Source organism: Falco naumanni, chromosome 1, assembly GCF_017639655.2.
Source record: "Falco naumanni isolate bFalNau1 chromosome 1, bFalNau1.pat, whole genome shotgun sequence".
In the NCBI taxonomy this organism is placed as follows: Eukaryota; Metazoa; Chordata; class Aves; order Falconiformes; family Falconidae; genus Falco; species Falco naumanni.
Window position 1 is genome coordinate 21,971,370 of NC_054054.1, and position 25,761 is coordinate 21,997,130.

The 25,761-nt window shown below is 37.3% G+C and overlaps 1 long non-coding RNA gene across 1 annotated transcript; it reads right to left on the reverse strand.

Annotated features, from left to right (window-relative positions):
• Positions 1 to 7,083: 7,083 nt before the first annotated feature.
• LOC121082700 lies at positions 7,084 to 25,045 on the reverse strand. The gene is made up of 4 exons (XR_005826092.1): positions 24,790 to 25,045; positions 24,286 to 24,354; positions 16,320 to 16,471; positions 7,084 to 7,135 (listed from the first exon to the last, which is right to left on the reverse strand). It is a non-coding gene; the product is annotated as an uncharacterized LOC121082700 (long non-coding RNA).
• Positions 25,046 to 25,761: the final 716 nt, after the last annotated feature.

Consider the following 25,761-nt stretch of genomic DNA (forward strand, 5'->3'; position numbering starts at 1 on the left):
AGTAACCTGAAGAGAGAGGGCAGATTTAGATAAGTCAGCTACACCCGTTGGGCCAGGCAGATACTCATTTGTAACTAGATCATCTCTTGCAGCTGGTTTAGTCACACAGGTATAACAAGAAAAGGAAATAGGCCCTTGGAGCAGAAATAGCACGTATGCTTTTATTAGAAGGGCAAAAAGAGGAAAACTTCATGTGAAAAATCCCATAAAATGATGCTAACACCATAGCACTTTGCTTTGTAACCAACACCTTACTCAACTCCTAATTTTACAGCTAAATTGAAATTAATGGTTGCTGCAAAAAACCATTAACTACCTTTTCTCTTTACAGACTTGCTCTTTTTTTGCTTCTTCAGAAACAATAAATACGTGGGTATTAAATCCACATAGAAGAGATCAAAACAAGGCCCCACTGTATTCCTCCAAACTGACTTGGAAAAGTTATGAGAACTGGATACAGAATGGCTGAACAAATTTCAATGATGACAAAAAAAAATGTTAACTGTTCTTTGTATTGTTATTACTAAAATTTACTGCACTGTGGTGAAACTTTAGAATGAAAGGATCAGATCAGAGCAAGTATATCAGAGTTTAAAAATGCAAAGCAATCTTCAATAGAACTAAAAATTCTAATTAAATAAAGTGGCAGAGTGTATATTACTGAGGGATCTTTCGGGGATCTTTTGGAAATGTGCAAGTTATGATTCAAATTTTCATTTAGAAACTCTGTTATACACTTACTTAGCTTACATAATTTAAAAAATAAATGCAATGAGCTATAGTAATTCACTATATATGCCACAGCTGTGGTTTCAAACCCCCAACTACTTTCAGAATCTCACTAGAAACTTGTGTGATAGTCTATAAAGATTCCATCTGAAGCACTGAGTACAAGAAATTTAGCTGACGACAGACTTCAGCAGGTCATCAAGGTTATTGTTTAGGCATCAGCTGTTTCACACATTATGCACATCTCAGCTATTACAAGATGCAAACTTCCAGAATCCAATCACATTAAAAGGCTTCCTTTACTTCTAAATACAGCAGGATTAAGAGACCTACCAGGGAAGGATATAAAATTGCTAAATGACGTGTCCAACTTTTGGCAGTCCCAAACACCTGGAATCAGCAGTTGGACCTCCAGAAATCATACTTGGAGAACACAAACTTATTTCTGTCTCTCAGAACCAGTCCTGCCACTTCCAAGCCTTTCTCTGGATTCACAAGGACTAAAGTCTCCAGGAAAAATATCAAGAAAAATATGATGTCTGTCACATTCACCTTCTCCAAACACTTAATGGTTTTATTACAATTGTGAGGAAAGGGTGCATCATGCGTCCTATTTCAGGCTGAGAGGCAATGGGAGTAAAGACCAGTCTGCCAGATAACAGCTAATACGGGCTAGTGTGTCCTCTGTACTGAGCAATCCCACGTCATGGGTGATTTTGAGACTTCCATCAGTTGATCAGATAACACATCACTAATGAATTATCCAGTAAGATACAAAACAAGCCTAACACAAATAGGTTTTCTAAACATTTCATATCTCTGCTAAAAATAAATAAATAAATATTTACACATTGTCAGTACATTTTCCCATGTCTCAGTTTAAGCAGATGAATCATTACAGATGACCATTTTCTCACTTTAAACTATGATTTCCTGGAAAACATGGCCTAAGTCAAACTGATGCAGCCTACGTGGATACTTTAAACCCATTTAACATTGATGAAGTTAAACAACTGAAAATCTGAATGTCAAACCACCTGAATAGGTGCTGTTCCCATTATTTCTTTCTTTCAGCTGTTTTACAGAAATAGTGCAGTGAACTGACAAAATTTACAGATGACCCAAATTTTTTCAGGTAGCTCAAGAATGGAAAAGATTTTGAATAAATCCATAGTGATCTAACAAGGCAGAAAACATGAGCATATGAACAATCGAAGAATATGAGCATCGTGTATGAGTCACTGCATAGGAACAATCAATAAGCAATTATTAAAGTTAACCCACAGAATTTAGAAGCAAATAAAAATATCAACTCAAAAAAAAATGAAAAATATTATAAAGATTAATATTATTCTATAGGTAAAAGACGTTAGCCATTCCCTGCAGAGGAAAATACAACTGTACCCAGACATTGTTTCATAAACCAGGGTATCTACCATTTAGATATTTTATTCACTTCCCGATTTCCAATTATTTATGTCAACTTTTAGCAGTGGAACTCTGAACTTGTGCTGGCTGATCATAAATAATCTCTAATGTTTGATTCCAGACAAGGATTAGTTCTATAACCATGCCAGTTTTTTGAATACCAATTCATGTCTAGACTTTTTTTTTATTATTATTTTTAGATCAAAACTAGAATCAAATTACTGGCTGTTTTAATTTACTCATTCTGTTCCCTGGCTCCATTTTCTTATTAAAGATGTCAAATACTATTTCAACACTTGTCAGAGAAATGGCAACCTCTTGGGAAAATATATGTAAATCTCTATGTGTTTCAGGCTGACAAGGCACCAGCATGATGAAAACTTGTAAAGAGGCTTCACTGTTAGCAGTCTTCTGGTGCTTCATCAATTATGACATTAAAAAATTAAAAATTAACAGAATTCAGAAGTATCTATTTTTGAAAAAGTAAAGGTTTTTCATGTGATTACTTCCATAATACTAAAAGTTGCAGTTGTTGTTTCCCAAAAATCAGGGCTCCACACGAGGGTGGCTGAAAGGACTACCACCTTTTCAGTTCTCCTTTCAAGAAGAGAGGGCTTCATTGTGTTCTCTGTTAATATGTGACTTCCCGTGCCACGTGCTCCATGTTCTCCATGCTACACACAGCAGTATGTATCTGCTCTTAAAGAGGAACAGGGAGACCTGATCTGCACACCTTTCCTTGCTCCCCCCTTGTTCACGGGAGGCAGGCTGATACAGGCTGCCCTTAGAAACACCCAAACTAGGCTTGAAAGACCCTCCCTGAAAGCAGCAGGCAGGACAAGCTGTCACAAAACAGTTCCACACTCCTACACCAGGCCCTAGGACCTGCAAGTTTTCTACGAACTTGCTTTCTTTTGTTTTGCTTTTTTATCTATGGAAAACCAAGCGCAGGGTTGGCAAAAAGCTGTAGCGCTGTGGCTGGTGTGCAGACACTGTTATCAGCCTAGTATAGCCAAATTATTTCCATTGTAGAAATCCATTAGATTTCTTTAAGTAGGCGACCTACATAGTAGATGTGAGTACATTACAGAATCCAGCAGGGAAGCGCTGGGGGTTTTATCATCTGTACCATGTTCCACACTTCAGAGCTTTCAGCTTGTTTCAACAGTACTACAAATTCGCTGTGCAGAACGAGATCAAATGCTTTGCCTATTTTTAAAAGAAGATCCTCTTAATGCTTCATGGTATCAAACAAAATGAAGCTTGCAGCTTTGCTGGTGATGTGAAGGAATAAGAGAGGGGCAAAGCCAGAGATCACCTGGCACATCCCCTGTGCCCAGGTTATGCTGCTGTCAGAACTACTGCAGGTAAAGAGTCTGCTGGTGCTTTGCTCACCCCGTCCCCAGCAAAGGCGCGGAGATGAGGGATGAGGGAGCTACTTTTCATGCTGTCAGAAGAACTGAAGTGGTACTGCTCCTCAAGAAGCAACAACTAAACAAAGGGTCACAGGCTGTTAATTATTTTTCTGATGTAATAAAACTGTTTCTTAGTCTTTGTTCAAATTTCACATGCGCCATTGGCTAGTGCATATTAGCATTGAAACGAGTGGAGCATGCAGTGGCTGACAGGATCAGAATGAGATTTCAGATGCAATGTAAAACACCATGGTGAGATACTGATGTTTTCATATTAATATTTTATTTTTCTCAGAAAATATCTATGACCTAAAAAAAATCTTAATGTCTTCTACTGAGATGTCAAGAATGCAACCTTTATTTTCAGTACTGCTACATTAGCCATTCAGATGACGGTATGATGACAGTCCCGTTAGATAAATGTTCTTACCAAAAAGCAAATCAATATGAAATAGCATATGGCAAACAGCTAATGTGAAAATATGTTGAACAATTTGTAAATTTTCAATAAACTATAATCCCCAAGTTTAACACTCATTCTAAAAAGAAATCTAAGTCTGCTTATTTTTTAATTTACCTTGAAGGCTGCACACAGATCAATTGTTCACAGAATAATTTCCTTTACAAGGACATTCTGCCCAGTTCCCAGCAACAACAGATTTATGTCAAAGGCTGCCAACAGATGATGTCATTGAAGGAACAAATTTATATTTATCGGAAAATGAAACAATCTTGCAAACATCTTTACATTTAATCGCAGAAGTCCTGTTCTCCTGCCTATGTTCCAAACACCCATGAGGATTAAGAGCATTACAAGAAGAAACACTTTGCCCAAATAAATTATTCTGTTACAAACATAGAACAGAAAGAACACCAGATGTTCAAAAAGAATTGGGTATAGATTTAAGAATCAAAAAAGGATGATGAATATGGACCATGAAATAAAGCATTAAGCAATGTGATGAGCATCTGTTGAGTAATAAATTTAGTCTTTACAGTTCTCTTTTCAAAGTGAATTTAATGGGAAAGTTTTCCAGCTTGATGAAAATGTTGACAAGTCAGAGAGAAAATATTGGTCATTTTAAGACTGGCATTTCATCTGTTAATACAAATAATCACTTAACAGTAAATAAAAAATATTTATCTATGGAAGATGTCTTGCACTTTTGCCAATTGGTAAAATTGCTGCTTTTGTTTATATGTCATCCAGACGATGAGCCATAATTGACTTGCCTTACAAGAAAACTGGAAAAGCTAAGGCTAACCATTATGCTCTGGTATCAATGTGCATGTGGAAAAAACTACTAGAGTTTGAGATTACGTACAGTCCTTTTCTATATTCTCTAAGTTTTAAATAACATTTGAAATTATGAAATCAGGGTTGGTTTCTGAGGGAAGATAAGTATTTGTTGAGAGACTAGAAAGGTGCCCTGTATCTCCATACTGAGAGGGAAAAGGAGGAGGAAGACAAGACCTTTTCTTCTTTGCTGTAAAGTTGTCGTTGCGAACTTCTTCCAAAGATATTTGCAACTGAAACAGCTGGGCTGGGGAGCACAAATTTGGCATGAAAGGGCTCCTTGCTGAGAGCTAATTGCCTTTGAATGGTCTTATGAACTTTTTATTGGCTTATACAGAGACAGAACCCTTGAAAAACTCTGTGCCACATGTGCAGTGTGCTTTCGTCACAGGTTTTTCCACTGAGCATGTAACATGTACAGCTAGGAAAGGGCATACTTGCATCACGGCAGGACCTTGACTCAGGCCCACAAAACTTTACGAATGACAAATGTGACCTTGTCAGCATTTTAGAAAACACTTATTTCAGTATAAGGCAAATGAGGTTTGGATAGGGAAGAATCAAAATCTGATCATCTCATCTTGGAAAGTAAGCAAACTCTGGGCTTCTTCCTCGGTTCACCACAGAACTTCTCACAAGGAAAACAAAACCATACGGCACATGCTCTTTTAATTGTGTTGCATATTAAAGAGGGAATAGTTAATATCTCCCTTTTGTTCCTTCTTTTTTTTTTTTTTTTTAGTTATGAAAAGTGGAGTCAAAATAGTCTGGGAAGCTACACTTGTCAAGTAACTTGAAAAGCATTTTCAAAGAAATAATGTGTTAATTTTAGCCAGAGTGTTCTCTTTTAGTATAATGACAGCCAAGATTTACCCTGGCAGTCTTTGCTGTATGATAGTATGGCTTCAACAGGGATGATGGGACTCTACACATACCGTTTCAGAGTAACGGAATTCAACTTGAGTTCAAGATACGAAACTCCCGTGTGAAAAGCAGCAAAACTGTTCTTTAAGATTCACATCAAAGAGAAATAAACTACAAATGCCTTTTGAAACAGCGCTTGTTTTCCTGGTGTGTGTTTTATCAGTGCCCTGGTTTCTGGTGTGAAGTGAGAGCTTATTTGCCTAATTGCTCTGGCCAGTTCTGGGTATGTGTGGAAGCTCACTGCTCTGGAAAATTTCAGGGGAATACCAGAAGCCAAGCCTGCTTTTCTGTCTGGCTTTGTCTGTGCTTTGGTCCATCCCTGCCTGCCTACATGTGTATGAGTTCTGTTCTAAAAGCAAAATCACAGTCTGTATTTCCATACTGTTACATTAGAACAATGGCGATACTCTGAGTCTGCAAGCAACAGTGCCTGAAGAGGGTATGTATTCAGTTCCTGTCTTAGCATCTAAAATCATTACTGAAGTTTTAGTAAACCTTCAGTCTGAGCAAACTCTTCTCTCTTTACCTTCTATTTTAATGACTGATTAGAATTTCTAACTTGATTACACTGGGATGTGTTGCTGCTCATCTTTCACCTTCTCCCCTTTGGATGTTTATTCATTATTTATTTAACTTCCTGCTTTCTTATTAATTTTTATCTGTGCTCTGCAGGTGAATAGACCAGTTTGTTCATCTCGCACTGAATTGTAGATCACCAGCTGTTACATTGCTTGTAACAGTTGCACTAGAATGGGAAAATCATTTTTGATTATTTTAGCTTTTGGAAAATATCCACATCATGTAAATGCCTCAGTGTCTTAACATAAAAAACATAATCTCTGCAAATACAGAATTAAGCTGCAATATTGTTCTAGGTCAGGCCTCACATATTTTGTACTAATCAACAACACAGAAACACATCTATCTGCTACACTCGTAGCATAGCAGTTATATTTCCCACCCTATAAAAGTGGAAGATTCAGCATGCTCTGTGCAGCCTACAGCAGGACAGGCAAATAATCTTTTGCTGCCACTAGCAAGTGTAAAACTGTTACCCTTTCTTTTTATGAGTAATAGAGTGCTGATAACCAAAAGTGCTGATTATCGGAGTTTTATCTTGTCTGAGCACAATATGGAAGTTCCCAGTTCCTGCTAAGGGCAGCAGCATGTTTGCAGAACCAAAGGCAATGGCCCTCAGGTTTTCACGAGAGTGTACCTGAGTGAGAAGGGAAAGGATCTCACCTGACGAAGGCATAACAGCATTTCAACAATTATCTGTTGTATCTTACCCTTCAGGACAGTGTCATCGGGCTTGAAGGAATTCTTCACAGTGCCTGAAATACTTAATGGAGGAATGAAAAACATATTTTAGGAGAAACACTCTCTGAAACAAAAACTTACCAGAATACACCATTTTGAAAACAGAGGTACAATTGCTTGTTACTCTTACATTAACTCAGAAATCCAAATTCATCATACTCTCTCCTCTCTACCAACTATCATCTTTTCTTCGCATGCTTTATCTACTTCAGCCATGGTAATGAGAGCAGAAGTATATTTCTAGAAGATGAAATATTAAAACCTACATCCTCCTATAAATGTTTTAGCTCAGTTACAGGTCTGCTGGCCCAAATGATTAACCCACCAAGATTCAGAGTATTCTCACACGTGAACAGTGTACTGCAAAAAATGGCATTGCCTCCTTTAAAAATCAATTATACTTAAATTAAGCAAGTCAACATACATTTTAATCTAAAAATATTCCATTATTCTATATGCAGCCATAACATTATGCAGCATTTCTGGGGAAAAAATAATAAATCTGTAACAAAACACAAAATCAGCTAAGAATTTGCTGCAACAGTGAAGAGGTCATGTACAAAAAACTCTTTGCTTGAGCTTGAAGTAATTATCTCCAGGGGTTTAGCAAAAGTTGTCTTCTGCTATATCTGTCATACTACACTATGGATATTTCCTTCCTTTATGCTTACTACAGTGTTACTGAGGGAGTGATTGTAAACTGTTTTGAACTAATCTGTTGTGATACAATGAGCAAAGAGAGCAAGTGAAGTCCCTTCATTTACCCATATTCCAACAAAAAAAAGTCTAAAGAACAGAAACTCTTCTAAAACATGACTTTCCTGAATGAATTTTTTTTAAAAAATATTATATATATATATATATCATATGGAAAGAGATGGAGATCCATTCCATAGTGGACTCACAGTTGCCTATAGAACTCTTGTACAACCAGAGCACAACGAAGTTGCAATCTCTTGAAGGCAAATACATAATTTTCAAGTAAAAGCTGCTGTTTCAGAACTACTAGGGAAGATAAAACTGCAGTGAAAATTTAGATTTGAGTGCAAACTCTCTCAACTGTTTCCTTTCTTTACTAGAGCCATTTCAGATCCAGCTTTAGACTTCCATATGCCTCGAGTACTTTCCTGCAAAATCATTGTTTTGATTTTAATTTTTTTACTAAGTATTTTACAAATGAAAGGTGGGAAATCCTGATCAGTGAATACTGTATTGCTCTGCATTTCCAGGAAATAATGAAGTCTTGAAAAGCTAATGAAATTTTGCTTGAGGGTTGTTGCTCTTTACAAGGTTCACATGAATGTCCCACCTCTTTTAATATTTCTTAATATTTATTCATGTGATTTGAATAAAATTAATATTTTTCAAAACATCGCTTCATCTTAAGAGAGTGTCAATACTACCTTTTTGGGAAATGTATTTCCTATTATTCTTTCTAGGCCCCAAAGATGTAAATCTTGCACAGAGCTGGTCAGTTGTTTGTGTGGGTAGAGGCTGGGTCCAGCTTCACTGTATAAAACCCCACCGGAGCTACAACCGCTGTCTGAATGCTTGAGATCAGAAGCTTTAGGACAAGGTTCAGGGAGTCCCTGAAGGGGGGAAATGTGGGAGAGATGCTGTCTCTGCAGAACTGCACCATGGGGCTCCCCCAGCTCCATGGGCAGGGAGCTCTGAAGGGCTCTGCAAAACTGGGGCTATCTTCCAGCCCCCTGCGAAACTGTGACGCCTCCACTTCAACACTACCAGGTCTGAGGTTTGTTGTGTCCAGGTTAATATTGTTTAAACAATTTGCTCGTTGTGCTAATTCATTGTACATGAAAAGATAAAGGTCGGTTCATTTTGGTCTTTTAAAGAAAAGCTTCTTACAGGATTTTTATAGTGAAATTCTGTTCACATAGGGACCTAAAACTGTACTTCTGTTTATGTATTCTAGCATAATTATGCAATTTAAAATGTCAGGTGCTGTAGATGTTTATTTGCAAATCATACACACAGACACACAGAGTTCTCCAAGTGCAGCTTAGGGCAGGCATGGTCCACATTCATTAACCCTTAAAAGAGAGTCTACACCATAATTTCTGTTGTTAAAATTTTGTATAAATCAGATGAAGGAAAGTGAGAGTCTTTGTTTACAAGAACGGAGGAAGAAAAACAACTACTGGCAACTTTTAGAGCTGGAGCTCTGAATGCACATTTATAGTATTCATGAATAAACAGGAGAATCATTCTATTGAATATTAATATTCATAAGAGTTGGGCTAAACAACATCAGATTCTTCCTACTGACTACTGCCTTCATCTAGAAGATTAATTAAATTAGGTTCTATAAGGGCCGTGATTTCTTTTCAGAAGTCATTTGTAAGGGAATGGTCTCTCTATCCAAATGTTATCTTTCAGCAGTAAATTCAGCAGCATTACTGCAGGCGACACTACTCATATTAAATTAACGGATTTGAGAGCCTGATACTTCTTAACGAGCTTAATACACAGGGAAATTATTTAAGTCAAGATTTTTGTTTAATATTAAAATATGCTGATTTCTGTTAGAAAATGAAGATGGTAATGCTCTTGAACCAGAAAAAAATTATAATTCCCTACACTATGTTCCACAATGAGAGAAAGGCTGGTAAGTAATGTTTCATAGAAAAATATTAATTTATTAGATTAGATACTTTATCATGTTTTGAGCAAGCTCCTGGACAGGAGTCAAATGCCCTCAGGCTGATAGATGAATTGAACCCAAGTTTCATACTTTTCAAGCAAGCGTAAGTATCAGTGCTGGCCTCACAGATAACAGTGCAGTGTCACTACTGCCTTATTTTAGTTTGGTAAGCAAAAATTTTGCCTAAGTGATTTAAAGAACGAATGTTTCAAACCATGCAGTAAGCATGTTCTCAAATTAACCTTTTCCATAAAGGTTTATTAAACTGAAATGTAACTTTTCACATTCTCACTCCAGCTGCTGACCCAATTTTTCCTGTCCTCCTCTTCCTCTCCTCCCATTATTTGTTGGTCCCTACTCAGGACAGAGCAACCATCGGGGTCCAGGAACCACTCTTCAGATATGTCAATGCCCAAATTACTATCTGATAAACTCCACAAAAAGCTTAATTTCCTCCTTACACAAATGAAGAAACTTCTAAAGTCTCCAAAAATGTTCAGTACCTGGGAAAACTTTCTTGTTCTTTTTGTGTAAGTGCAGGGATGAAATCTTCCTACCTCCTAAGGTAAGGATTACCTTATATTGGTATATATATTGGTGTGTATATATATGTAGGATTACCTTAGAAGAACAACACCTCTGGGGTTTAGACCCTTCAGTAATAACAGAAAGGTAATTTGGTCCTTCTAATACTGAGGAAATCTTCCAGTAAAGAAAGGAATTATTTATATATAGCTAGACTGACAAATTTATATGCCTCAAAAATGTTATTGGTTTTATGTCATTTTGAGCTCATAAAGCTCCAGTAGTTATTCCCTCTCCCTGCAAAGACAAAACAAGTTGATCTGCCTGGGTCTTATCGGAGGCTCATGAGGCTCATTTAGCACTTTAGGTTGTGAAGCATTCGCATCTTGAAGCCTTATACTAGAATACATGGTAAGGAAACTTCTAATGAGTTCCATTTCAAGATTAAATAATTTCCAAAGTCTTTAAGTAACCCAGATACACACATCTAAATTGAATAATTGCTTCTAGCTTACAATTCTACTCCAGAACAAACTCAAGTCATATGTAACGTTTTTTCTAACATCTTAACTTAATCAGAGAGTGAACCTAGGTCAGCAGGCAAACAGCAGAACACAAGATGGCACTTCCAATGTGGTTTTTTCGCTATTTTCCTACTGAAGCTATCCCTCCAGTTCAGACTCCCAGGGAGGAGGGGCTGCAGAGCATGCCTAAACATTCCCAGCTGGCTCTTCTGCTATGCAAGCACCTGGTCCCACAGAGCTGTGCTTATTTTTACTCTCCTTTTTACCATGCCTTTTTAGTGAGCAAAGCTCTGGGACAATGGACTCTCGCTGACCAGATGTGGCCAGAAAGTAAAACAAGGCCTTCAACTCAGTTTTGCATCTCTAGGTCACACTGGAGTTAGGCGGTACCTCCTATTGCACGTGGCTTGCAGTAGTTTCAGAGCCCTGAACAAGCCAACCCACGTAACATTTCCTACATACACTTGAACAGAGGGAACTCAATCATGTTATGATGGTTAAAATCATGCTCATTAAGAATAAAACTTCAAAACTATGATCTTATCTCGCCAAAGCAAATCCTGATTTATACTGACCCTTGAGCACTTCATATTATAAATCTTCTTTTTTGGTTGTTTTTTTGTTTTTTGTTTTTTTTTTTTTGTTTTTTTTTTAAACAATGCAAAAAAAGATTTCTGAGTTAGGTCCAGTGCTCCGGCACTGGAGCTGTAATGACTATTTTAAATGGTTGGTTTTCTAGAATTTTACTAATACTCATTTCACATGGAATTTTTATGAAGCAGCTATGTGGTGCAATGATACAAAAAATAAATTTAGAAGTGCCATGAATATATAGATATATCGGTAATTACTTTTATTTTAATAGCAGCTTCCAGTATTTATCATTCTCCCCAGCCGTACTGATTTTTCAGCACTGTATACGAAGCAACCTTTCTTAATGCTTTTCTTAATCACACTGGTATCAAAGATTACAATATGAAACTACTTTGTTTGAGGCATTACATATTCATTTCAGTTACTGGGGAATGAGATGGAGAGCTGAAACTAAAATCCTACTTAATTCTTAGAAACGCCAGCATTTTTATTCATTTCCGGAACATTATGATGTACCATTTGTAGTTGAAGTGCATTTCATAAATTATGTTTTCAAATTAGTATCTCTATGTTTGAAAAACAGCGTATTGGAAATCCACACTGGTTGTATTTTGTTTTCTAATGGATTATAATGTATGCATACCTAATTAAAAAGTAAGCTTTATGTATCTAACCATGAAGATATCGGACACATTTATAAACTTTCAAAATCTGACTATATAAAGAAAAGATACTCTACTTTTGCTTAGTATTTTGCCATTCCCCTGATGTGAGTTTAATGCTCAAACTCTTTCTGAACTGAATTCTAGGCTTAAGTGTTGCTTTCAAGTCAAATTGACACAGCTAAGTTTATTGATATAAGTATATAAAATTTTTCTTGTGAGAATTTATCTTAGACTAATACTGTGTTCTATTACAGATAATTAAAGTGGCTCTAAAATACCATTTATACTAAGGGAAAAGTTAATTTACTGTGAATTTTTAACTAAGGGTCACATTCAATATTACTTATATAAATACGCTAATGGCCTGAAAACTAATTTCTGTTAAAAAAAAACCCAATAAACAAACCATATCGTCATCTTATTAGAATTCAAAGTCTAATTAAAAAAAACAAACCCAAGACAATAAGCCAAGATACAAGATTTGTTGTGGAAATATGAAATTTGACAGCTGGAATGTTTTGATGTGCTAGCCTTTTAGCATTGGGGGGTTTGATTTTTTTTTTTAAAGTTTTTTTAAATTTTATTTTAGGTGCAAGTCATATTTGCATTTCATAGTTTCTGTTATTTCTTAGTATTAACAAATTCTTACCAGCACTTTGGAACAATCAAAAACCAAAGATTTTGAATTTCAAAAGAAAACCCCGATGTATTTTCAAAGCATACCTTTCGAAAAAATAAACTTTTGGCAGGGACTCCATTCTAACATTACAAATAATAAATTTATGTAAAAGCAGTTTACTTAAGTATTATTTACTTGTCACAGTCTTTCTTAGCAATACCATTATACTTCTGATACCTGTCACAGGGAAAAACTGCTCAGTTCACATAGCTTAAACCAAATCGGGATTGAAGCGGTTTATTGATTCACTAATGACTTGTAATTAACCTATGTTCATGATCAATATCAGTCATACTACATACATACCTCAACACTAGACACTTGTGAAATGTTAATAAACACCCACACATTCCTAAACACCTAGCGCCAATCTCAAGAGGCTGTAGCCCAACACCTGCTACCTGCAGGCTGGGGGGATGGGTGCAGAGGTCTCACACGCTCACCCCAGCTGTGGGTCCAACCCACTGCACCCTGAGCTGACGCACTGTGCCCATGCCTGGCCCTGCTGAGGTCACCCTACGGGTGGGGTGATGCCTCATGGGGTTGACCACTGCCATTTCCACTCCAAGGAAATTTTCCTGCTTTCTTTAGACTCAGAAAAAGACCTAAAGTGGAGGATGGCAAATATTAGAATGAACGGATACATTTGAACCAGAGCAAAATGAATGCCTTGTGGATCATGAATGCCAAAGATTTCATTTTAATATCTCAGCACAAAGAGACACTTTGGAAGTCCTGTGCCAGCAAAGGTGCCAAAGCACATTCTTCCCTGTGAGGCAGGATTGCAGGAAACAAATTCTGTTGCTTTAGGTTTTCTGGGTAGGTCAACCATGTACAAGATTTCTATAGTTTTCTGTACAGAAATAATTTACACTGATTTGGCTACAGCATCATAATAATTACTAATGCAAAACACATGCATACAGGGAGAAATAAGAAAGTGCAGCAGTGATGAGAAAATCTGTCAAGGGTGACAGAGGGAATAAAATACAACCTACAACTTAAACCAGAGCACCTTTAACCTCTGGAAATGCTTTTCACGCCATCCTTCCAAGAAGCCCGTTAGATGTAAGAATATTTTGTCTTACTTGGCTTGGACAGATCTGCTATTCATTTCCACAGTTCATAATGTAAATGTGGCTTCTGGTACATAATACAGTTTCAGTGTTTACTGTTACTTGAACTTTCAGCCCTTCCAGAAATGTGTGCATATATGTATCTTATCTTTGCTTGGACATAGTCAAAAAAAGTCTCCCAGAACATTCAGAACCAGACTTGTCAAACCATAAAATGACACTACTCCATAACCTGAATAAATTTAAACTGCATAGGTTTAAAAAAAAAAAAAAAAAAAAAAAAAGAAGCTGTAATATTTTGTATAGGTATTCTCCCTAGTTCTTATTATGGTAAATGAATATTTTTTTTAATTCAGTATAGGCTACATGGAAACCTACTGCTCAAGTTTTCTGGATTCTGTGCAGATCACAAATGTCAAAGTCACTCGGAAAGCACAGCAGACTTTCAACACATCCAAGATAATCTAAAAGTTGTCAGTTACTGAGCGGTAATGTGGATAAGTGGGAAAACAGTCTGATTAGCACTTGATACAAAATCATTCCCAGCATCCTATCAATTAGCATTTATGGTGCTGTCACTGAGTCTTGCATATATTTTGTTTGACACACTGAATACTGAATATGAACAAGCTAATGTTTAACCCACCTTAAAACTTAGTAAAGAGACTTAGGTTATCTGTATGGCTCAAACCATTTCTTGACTACTTTTTCATGAGATCTAATGATGCTTGACACACTTTCCTTAAAAAAAATACTAAATTTGGTGCTAAAAACCAAATCATATTCTACCAATGCTTGGCAGTGTTCTCATCAATGTGACGTTTATTTGTATTTTGGAGGAAAAATTACAGGCAAAGCTGTTAGAATGAAACAAAACAGGAGCTAAAAATGACTGAATGTCACATCTTCCTCTCTCATTGCTTAGGAAAGCAGTTGCATCAGTCTGCACAGGCTTGTGGTGCATTGGAGTGTTTCTCTGCATGTTACAAGACCCTGCTTTTCCTTTTCAGAGGAAAATCAGGATTCAGTACTTCTGTTTCTAAATTGTTTTGAAAATATAAAATTTCAAGAACAGAATTTGGTCCTGTTTTAAAATATAACCCCTAAAACACAAATACCAAAATATTATTAGTTTTATTTATGGACTACATTATGACTTCATTCTGAATGTATCCATAGAAGAACCTAAGCTACCTAAGTATTTCTGAGGCTAAATAAATAAAGAAAAAATGTCATTTGCAACTAAGTTCAGCATTGTGGCCAGTGGTGAGCAGGGCAGGAATACCTCAACAGCATGGATGGAGAATAAGCTGAGACATGATAACTAACCATAAATTTTATTCTATTTTTTGAATTAAGAAATGGTCCCATTGTCTTTAACAGGACTGAATCTGAATTAAGTAGATTTATTAATTATTAGATCAGTTTAGTTCAGAAAATTGCCAATGCCAGAGGATAAATAAACTGAGACCCTAAAAGAACTGTTAGCCCCAAGTGCTACAATATCCTTTCCTCAGATGGCTCTGCCCCTCTGAAACCCAAACTCTGGAGTCAGCACCCAGGTTCACTCCAGCCAAAGGAAGAGCTGGCCAAGAAAACACATGCAAAATCAGAGCTCTCTCTGGGAGAAGCATCAAGTTTGACAATAGAAAATACTAAGTACAGGGGAAAAGAGTACCTAACATCCTTCCTACCTCTAAGTGAGGGTATGTGAATCACAGATCAGCTCCTGTAGAAGAATGGCTGCAGAAGCATGGCCTTAGAATCTCTGAAGATCTGCACAATCCAGGCCTGGTATTAGAATAGGCCTGTAATCAGAATTGTACTGAAGTTGCTGTGCTGAAGTTAACAAAAAAGGTAGCCTTGAGCTATTCTTGAATCCTGAGACCAAGTAATTATGTTGTGCCAACAGGCCGTGGCTGTAACAAGATACAGCTGCTGGGAAAGCAGGTGCAGGGCCAAGAAAGATAGGGACTGGTATGGGAAAATAGGGAGTAACAAACTACAAGGCTGAAGCACAGCAACACAATTAGCTACATGGATAGAATGCTTATTTTAGTCATGATAATTAGGGGTGAGAACCGCGCATATTTAGAGACTACTAACCAATTATATTTCTGCTTTACGAATATGCATGTATATCAGTTCTATATAAGTAGTGTTGGAAACTAATAAAGTTGAGCAAGATGCATAACTCGTATTGAGCGTCTTCTTGACTCCGGCGAACCCTTCTTCCAACAAGCTCCTTCCCAAGGCATGTAACCAAAGAGGCATTCAGGTAGAAACATGCAAGTACCTACTTGGAGAAACCCCAGTTCTCTGCCCTCCCTACAGATGCCCCAACACACAAACCTCCACTCCTATCACCAGTCTACAGGAGCCACTTTGAGGCCCCAGAGCAGCAAGAACACAAAATTCAGAAACTAGACAGAAAATAAAGACATGATTGTGACTCTATTTGCCACTAGTAAAAGCATTTACCTCAGGTCTGAGTCCTGTTTCAATCCTCACAATGCTCATTCTTCTCCTTTTAAAGACTTCTAAAATATGGCACATGAAGAGTACCTCGTCCTCTCCTGCTCAGCATGGGGCTTCTGGATGACTCTCCCATCACCGACTCTGGGGGCAGGTGGCTGTAAATTAAGTATTTCCAAGCTCAGATCCCTTGTTACACTTAGACCTTAATTCCTGGACATAGAGAGAGGAAAATGAGCTGTTCAGGCCAGCTACATGAAGGTGAAACAGTTGGTGTCTCTAGGTTTACCCAGCCTTACCTCCAGCTTCCACTGACCATCTGCCACGTTCATGTGGCTGGATATTTGCAGCTAACCCAAAACAGAACCCAAAGATTATTTTCACTGTTTGAGTAAAGGCCTACTTTTATCCCAATGTTTATGATAATACAAAAGTTTGCACCGGACTGGTAAACACAAACAACAGTCATAACTAGAGATGTTTTTTTTTCTTTGCTTACCCTTCTTTCAGCTCCTTTTTGCCCCAGAGACAGCCCACTACATCTCCAAATTCATTAGCAATGACCACCTGATACAGAATACCTGCGTACTTACTGTACCCTAAAAGCTGACACCAAACAGGCATGCTGCTAGAAACACACGTGTCTACAAGGAAACACTTTCCTCACTTGCAAACACTCACAAGTCCAGTTTCCATCAGTTTCTAAAAGGAGGGGCTCGATTTTTTTCACATTCCTGTCCTTTCTTTGTAACAGGACTTAATCTAATCAGTCTTGCTAGTGCTAGTGCTCTTTTAGCTCTACTAGTTCATCAATTTGGCCACTCCAACAGAGAAAACAAACAAAAACCTTTTAATTAAATGGTTTCATTTTCTGGATTCTATTTATTTTTCTTTTCCAATGAGTTCTGGACAAAGAGACCTCACACCAGTGGCACAAGTGGTATTGCAAGGCTTGAGAACTGCTGTGACCTAACCATGCATCACAGAGGTGATATAACTAACCAGAACATTTTAAAAGTATCTCAGGGACCAATAAAACCATTCCACTGATAATCAAATCTAAAGCAAGTACAACCATACAGATTTTAAATTTTCCTTTTTACTTCTTCAGTTCAGGGTGTTGGTACACACCTGCATTAGAACATTTTTTATATCCATCAGTTAAAGTGCGGGTTTCAATCTGTCAGTAAACTTTGCTTTTTAAGGATTACTATTAGCAACAGTGATTTTTTCCTATATTAAAAGGCAGATTAATTGGCATTGTAAAGCACAATTGCACTGACATTTTATTCACCAAATTAATACATGGCAATCTCAAATTTTTGTTCAGGTTAAAAAGAACAGGGAATGGGAGATTGCTGTAATTTGTTTTTACAAACTGCTTTAATATCTCACAAAAGTAAATGAAAGCTGTAATTTTCCTTCTATTTCTCTTTAAAGTCCTGGAAATGTTCACAACATCCTGAATGACGTAGCCTATAAGCATCTGTAGCGTGTGATCTACAGAATCAGCATATGGATGAATATGGGTCACATTAAAATTTAACTGAAAGCCATGAATTTTTACTGCTTCCTGATGTTACGAGCCATACCATTTCAATAACCATTGCACTGGATCCCAGAAGCTAACAGGATTAACACATGGCACACTGAAAATACTAGACAAGCGACAGAAGAAGGAATGGTCATTTACAAGATGTAACATCACGGCCTAATAAGAATGGGTAGAAGATGAGTTTTATTTTTGACTATGAGTTTTCCTGAAGAGTGAGTGAGGAGGGATGATTCCAAGTCTTGGTCTTGCTGTAAGGGTTGGAACCACCTGGATATCTTCCATATACATACTGGTACAACATGGCACCTACTAACAAGGGAGAAACTTTGGTGGGCTTTTATATTTCTGCTATGAGTCTGTAACATCAGATGTCATGTTCACAGCTGCAGTGTGTTTTCTGAGAAGCATCATTGTTCGCCATTTTGACACATGGGGTGTCAGTGCTCTTAGGTTTGGTTCAGCAGCAGACAAGGCATCAGCAGTGTATCAGAGCACGTGTGCTGTATTCAGAGGATAGTTCTCTCTGTTCAGATTGACAGCTTCATCTATGTTGTCTTCTGTATATTGTAATCTGTCGATTCATACCACATTTCTCACGGTGTTTGAAAGGTGGTCGAGGCGCTTAGGTATTCCAGATAGATCAGTCAGAGGGTATTGGTTACTAAATCATAGCAAAACTCATGAAAGAGGGCTATGTTCAATTCATCTGCTGAGGCTGCCACCCATGCATTGCACAGTGTGTGTTGTGATGCCATTCTTAGAAGCCGTTTCCTCTCTTTCCTTGGGAATAGAGACACATATACCGGGAAGCAAGCTCAGATTGCCAGCAGTAGTACTATTTGTAGGTCGAGCCGAGGATGAAATTGATATGGGTGAAGTTGACAAGGATATTTTTGGTCATATATTTGGCTTGGAAGTCTTAAGCTCTTGCAGATACTTCAGATAACCATCACAATACGGGATCTTATGGAAAAATATTTATGGTATTTGGTTTATGGGGAAAGTCTGCTGTGTTTTGAAGGGCTGAACACTCGCAAAGATTCTGCTTTTTGAGTAATGAGAGGCGCTAGGACAATTTCTATGAGTATAATAGCTTTCCAGTGAAAGTAGCATGGATATGACAGATCCACCATCGTTCCTCTGTTCATCAATTTTAGTGAAAAGGTAAAGGTTTCTAAAGTGATGCTAAATTAGGTTGCTCTGAATTTTTCTGAACCTTTTAACAAGGGATTTGATGCTGTGGTTGAGTCATTTTTAAGACTGTATGGAATCATTCAATTTACACCTGTCACAAATCTTGACACCCAAACTGTTCTCCCTAACAAACAAATATTTGTGAGCCATTGAAATTCCGTTTTTCTTCTGAAGTTAATGAAAATAGAATGGCAGAAAAATACTTGAAAACATTATGCTCGGCTGTTTTCTATTGGTTTGTTAAAGTGTAACATAAAATTATTACTTACGTAGAAGTTTAGTACAAATAGTAAAAAAACCTCCATTACTATCTTGATGCTGCTTTGGGTTTGTTTAATATCACATGGATAATTATAGAAATGGGCTGGGTGTCTCTCAGTAAGAGTTTATGGATGACTTATGCTTACACAGAAGGCCGAAATATGACCTTACACTAGAAAATTCTGGCTATCAGTTTCAGAAAATATAACAATGATTTTCAGTTTATGCAGCATATGAAATTAAGCATTAAACCACAGAATATTTAACAAATTAATCAGATTCAGTTTAAGTCAGGTTTAAACAGGATCTACATTCTCACCAAATACTGTAAATTAAAGGAATTGTATATTTGATAACACACCTCATAAATAAAAGCTGAAATTATGCACTTGCTTGAGTGGTAAATCAATTTTAATGTAGAGTGGTATTTTGTGTTTTATACATTCATTTATTCCTCTCATGCAAATTCACTTTTTATTACAGGCACCTTTATGTCCATACTTGCAGGTCAGACCTTTGCAATTTGCAAAGAGTCAAGTCATACTGTAAGCTGTCAGCAGAAAGAATGCTTGCACATTGCAAAGCAACCTTCATGTGAGTACTGGCGAAGGTAGATGCGAAGCATCGCTTTAGGATGAACAGGAAAACCACCAGTTTACAAATAGGTTAGATATTATGGTTCACAGATGCTTTCACCTTAATTTTTTAAAGTGTGACTTTAAGATATACAAATATTGTCACATCTTCTTCCAAGACAGATTCCTATCTTTCTTAATAATATATGTGTGTGTATATATATATCTCCAATCTTTACTAAAATCATATGTTGTATTTTCTGGAATTCATGTGGAAATACATTTTTGAGGATTTTTGCATACTTAAAATGAATAAAAGATGTGAAGGCAAATTAATGTCATATCTCACCAAAACAACGAAAAACAAAACTATAAAGTGAACAGCAGGAACTCTGCTGTAAATGATAAGGATAAATCACATTCAAAAAAAGTGTAAATTGCTAAGATAACATGTCAAACATTTCCTGGAGATCTTAGCAAACAAAACCAGAACTCAAATATGAAATTAGTTTTCCTGACACCTTCACTAATATCCTTAGATTTCTTTAACCCTTTCACTTCCCTGATTGTTGGTTTCTGATGCGTATCCCTTGCAGTGGCAGAAAGAAGCTGATGCCTGTGGTGACCAGTGATGAATGTGATATATTTGAACGAATCTCATAGGGTGATAGATAAGACAAAATGACAGAGTACTGAATTCATTGAATTCCAGCTCAGGAAAAAAGATAAGCTCGTAGCTGTAAGCCTTAGCAGCATCATTAGCCTCCCCACCTTGTTGCCACAAGGGCTCCAAGAATACTTCACAATAGGCCAAGGCAGCTGAAATTAAAAAGATTATTTTTGCACCTGCCTATTTTACCTGTTCTGCTTCAACTAGGATTCCCCAGAAAGGTATGGGGAGATCAGGAACCCAGCTGCACTGAATAAGGAGTTTAGAGCCTGAATCACAATACTTACTTAAAAACAAAAGGCACAACAGAAACTTTAGAACAGGTTTACTTATGGACACCCTAATCCTGAAAATATCTCACCGGATGTTGGTACATCTATACTCATAACACAACTAGTCCATTCCTTGAATGGAAAGTCCTCCCAAACCCAAATGTTCATCCCAGTTACGGTCAAAGGTTCCAAGTGGGCTAGTAAGGGTGTTGACACATACAGTCTGGTTTCCCGAAAGTAGCAGAGTTGTGAGTGAGGAGCTGTGCAGTGAAAGACCACCTTTGGTGCTGCCCCATCAGCCTTGACCACCCCTGCGGGGCCGCACTGCAGCCACCTTGACCAAACTCCATCACGCCCATGTCTAAGAGGGATCAGTCAAAGTTTTTAAAACTTGGAATAGGTTTAACCAGTGGTAAAGGAAATTTTCAGTGCCAACACAAGAATCTCTTCTGGTAACATGACATTCTTAGTTAATTGAGGAATATGCTCTGAGACAATGTTTTGAGGGGTTTTTTTGTGATGTGGCTTGTTTTTTGTGGTTTGTTTTTTTGTTGGGTTTTTGTTTGTTTGTTTTGTTTTTCAGTTGTTTTTTTTTTTTTGGGGGGGGTGTTTGGTTTTGGTTTTTTTTGAGGGGGTGGTGGGTTTGTGTTTACTTTTAAATCTTCTTCCATTTTTCTCAGCTGTGTTTCAGTGGTGTCACATAGCAGATATTCTTTTGCTCTTGGCTTCGTACAAGTGCCTTGGTCCAGAAAATAGACTCTGGTGCAGATGCCACAGTCACAGGATCAGCCCTCCAACCTTACAGAATCACCTTCTAAATCATGTGATTAACTGCTGTTGGAAGCATCAGGCTATCAAATAGCACCCTATTACTATTTTCCTTAATTTCATACCAAATCTGAGCCTATCCATGTATTCATTATTTGGACTAACTCTTAAGAATAGAAAGAGGAAATTGCTACAGTCTAAGAGCGGGCTCAAGGAACACTCCTCCTCTTAATGGTAGTTATTAATATGGTATAGGCAATACAGTGTATTAAATACATTAAATTTTTATTTGTCTGTAATAGGCTGTTTTTTCCATTTGCTGCCTGAGATCTTATTCACTTACCCTTCACAGTAAAGGTGACTCCAATTATATGGGACTCAGTTCTGTTCTCACAGAAGAAAATAAATCTATATTCTAAAAAATAGAATGAATTTTGAACATTGCAACTGTGGCCACTGGTCAAATAGAAGAATGACATCTATAATACAACTAGCCCCAAACGCTCTGTACAGCAAAGCAATCAAACCAACATATATATATAAAAATAAATAAAAATAATCTGTTATCTCCATCTCTATCAGCCAGAGGCTGTTTCTATAATGCATACCTGAAATGCAGTTCATGATTCATAAAGCTTTATATCTGCAGTGGTAAAATAGAGAAAATCATGTGAAGACACCTGCAGTACATTTCATCTTAACCTCTTGGGGTCTCTGTCCCATGCAAAACCATGACCTTAACATTTGAGGAAAAATTCATTTTAAATATGCAACAGCCAAAACCCCAAAGGTATGCTGATAACACAGTGATTTCATGGACCTGAACACAGCTGTTTGGACAATCTTATAAAAGATGCAAAGCCGCTAAATGATCTGAAAGACAATATTCTTGTCAATACTTTTGCAAAAAAAAGTAATTTAAATTAATTTTTCAAAAGAGCATATTCATTTAAATTCAGATTTGATTTCAAATCAATTATTTCCTTTGCAAAACAACTGAAAAAAATACTCACTCTATTTGTATTTTCCAAATGTCTTGGTCTTTAGAAAGATAGAAGCCTAAAATTTAAAGCCTCAGATCTTAGATAATTTCCTGAATAAATAACCTCAAGTCAAATAGAAAGTGCTGGATGCTCATGGCCTTTTCCAATCTAAAACTGAGTGTGTAGAAAATGCTTAAACATGAATAAAGGAACAAAATTTTGGAGTTTTAATTCTGGCAATTAATGTAAATAGTAAAACTCTTTTTTGCTTGCTTTCACTTTGCTTTAGCGGACTGATGGATCTTTAGAGCATCTACTGTATTTATTAAGTAATTAGATCCTAATACAGATATCTATATATGTTTTTAAACCAGTGGCTCCATCTCTGAGTTATTTCTGGTTCTTCAGCAAGGTCACGTTACTGATACGATTCCTCTTTTCCTCTCTGTAACAGACATATGAGTGACTAGATTGTTCAGAAAGATGCTACAGTTTCATCTAAATTGACATGGAGCCTGAGTTTGGAAGACCTTAAGTGCCCCACTGACAGATAGTAGCCCTTACAAAGAACTTGGGCAAACAAATTGGAGCCCAACAGTGCCCATGAGATATTTCATCTAGAAACCTGCCACTGATTTGCAGCAAATTTGTCTGGAAGAAAGGAAAAAAAATAATCAGTCCACATATAACCCGAAGGTGTTGAGTTTGATTTTTTTTTTCATATTAGTATTAAAACTCATCAGAAAAATAGACTGAAAACAATTACACTGTTGCTGACCTGATGCACTTATTCTGTTATCAGTGGAAGAGTTTAATGTACGGAAATCTGAAAATCATGGCAAATTCTTGTCTGAAAGGCAGTGAAGAAAAGGAATAGGGAAAAAAAAAAAAAAAGAAAGAAAAAGAGGAGGAGATTACTAGTTCTTCATAAACATTTGAAGGTATGTCCTACCTGGCTCATCAATCGTTTGAGTAATAGTCTTGCAGTGTGGTATATTGGTATAATGTTAATGAAATGCTAATAGTTTGCTACTTTGCCCTGTGAATATCCGTGCACTGGGACTAATATAATATTGATCTGAGAAGGCAGTAAAACAATTGGCTACACGGATTTCCTCTGAAAGGCATTTCTGGGAAGTCCAGCAATTATAAGCAATTCCTGGGCAATTATAATAATTACTTAGGGGTCTTTTTACTCCAAGGACATTCGTAAACATTTCTTACTCCTAATTGTAACAGGAACAGTGCTAATCACTCTAGCATAAATGTCTTCAGCACATCTATGTTCCTCTAATTGAATTACTAGCATGGTAGACAGACAGAAGGGTGGAAATAAAGATTCCCAGCTTCAGTCTTATCTTCAGCCTTGGCAAGAGGAAAGTCACGAGGGATCCTCTTATTTCTTAAGCACCAGTCCCTCAAACCTCTGCATGGTTTATGATTACATTCTCTAAGTACCCAACATTTATTTCTCGACACATGCCATCTCAAACTTGGCAACACCATCACCTTTGCTACCTTTGTTACCTCTTTCACAACGGGACACCGATTCATTACACCACAGCTTGTATCACTTCTAGGACAGATGTGGATGTATTCATTTGGAGACTGTGTTCTCTCAAACCACACCACCATCTAGGCAAAGACCTAGTGTTTGGCTTCCTCACCTGAAATGCAGAAGACCCAAGCCTTACCTCATGACTGAAGTCAAACTTAAAACCTGTTTCTTGAGGAAGTTCAGTAACCAGCCTGGAGACAATTACCTGGAAAGGGAGAGAAAGTCTTAATGCCTTCTGTTAAATGACAGGAAACGTGAATTTAAATGCCCTGAACAGAAACCCTGGCAGCAAGAGAAAGAAAAGCCTTTCCAGTTTCTGCGCCAGAACAGAAAAATGCAGAACTATCTTTCCTACCAATGTTTTAGTTCTCCTCTTTGCTACTCCGCCTTCTTGAAGACAGTGTTAACGTGATCGGTTGTAACTAATCCTCCAAGCATGAGAAAGTCAGGGTCTCCAGAGAAAAGAGCCAAGAGTATTGAAAATAGGCTATTTCACAAACATTATCTGAAACAATTGAAAACCACTGTCACAAATTTGGGGTGTTTTGGGGTGGGGGTAGTTTTCATAAAACCAGTCTTGCATGAGGGAGAATGCTGAGTAGTTGCATGTCCCACCCAAGACTGTACAAGTGTTACTGACCTCTTTCCAGGTAACGAGAGTAGATCCGAAGGCACAGCTCCACTTTGATGTAATATAATTTCAGAATTGCATCTTTCTGCACGCTGTCTCTCAGACACCCAATTTTATTCGGCTGTGATAAGGCTGGCTTGCTTAATACAATGTTAATGTTATTCAAATGACTCCCCTTTCTGTTCCACGTAAGTGCACACTAACGAGATCTCCTGCAGCATTGTGCTCTCGAATTGGAAGTTTACATGGGTCATAAGACTTGTTTTGCATTTGTGTCAGTTGGTATTTGTCACCAGTTTCCACCCTGCATATTGATCATTCTGTTTCTCCCACCAAGCTACGGCAATATGAAAACAGCAGGTTTCAAGAATAAATTGCAATGCTGTGATATTTTTCTTCTGTCTTTCAGCTTCAGCTTCTGAGCAATCAGAAAGCTTTTGACTCTGAAGACCAATTTCAGAAGCGATATAGAATTTTATTCAACAATGTTCCCTGAAATCAGAGATATGGAAGATCTTGAACTAAGATGATTGTTACTAGTTGGGCTCATCTAATCCAAAGCACTCAGCAATGACTGCCTCTCATGACTACACCTGACGCTGTGGCTCAGCTTTACGGTATCGCATTCTTCCTGTGCGTTAGGTGGGAAAGCTACTTAGTAAGGAAATGTGTTTTCTAGACATAATCATAAATAAGCTTTAGATCAAAGACAAAACTCACTTTTAAAATAAATTAACATAAACTATTAATGAGCCTAGATGAGGAGTGCTCACAAAAGCAAGATAAATAGCAAGCTATTTTGACTCTTTACATCTGTGAGCAGGCGACTGAAACACAAGATACTGTTCTTCCTAAATTGCCTCTGTAAGTCAGAAAATTGCAAACTCAGACACTACCATTGTCACACTGAAAGACAAAGAATATTCAGTTTTGAATAGGTTTCCTTAGGTTTGCTGTAAAGATATATTTCAGATTTTTTTT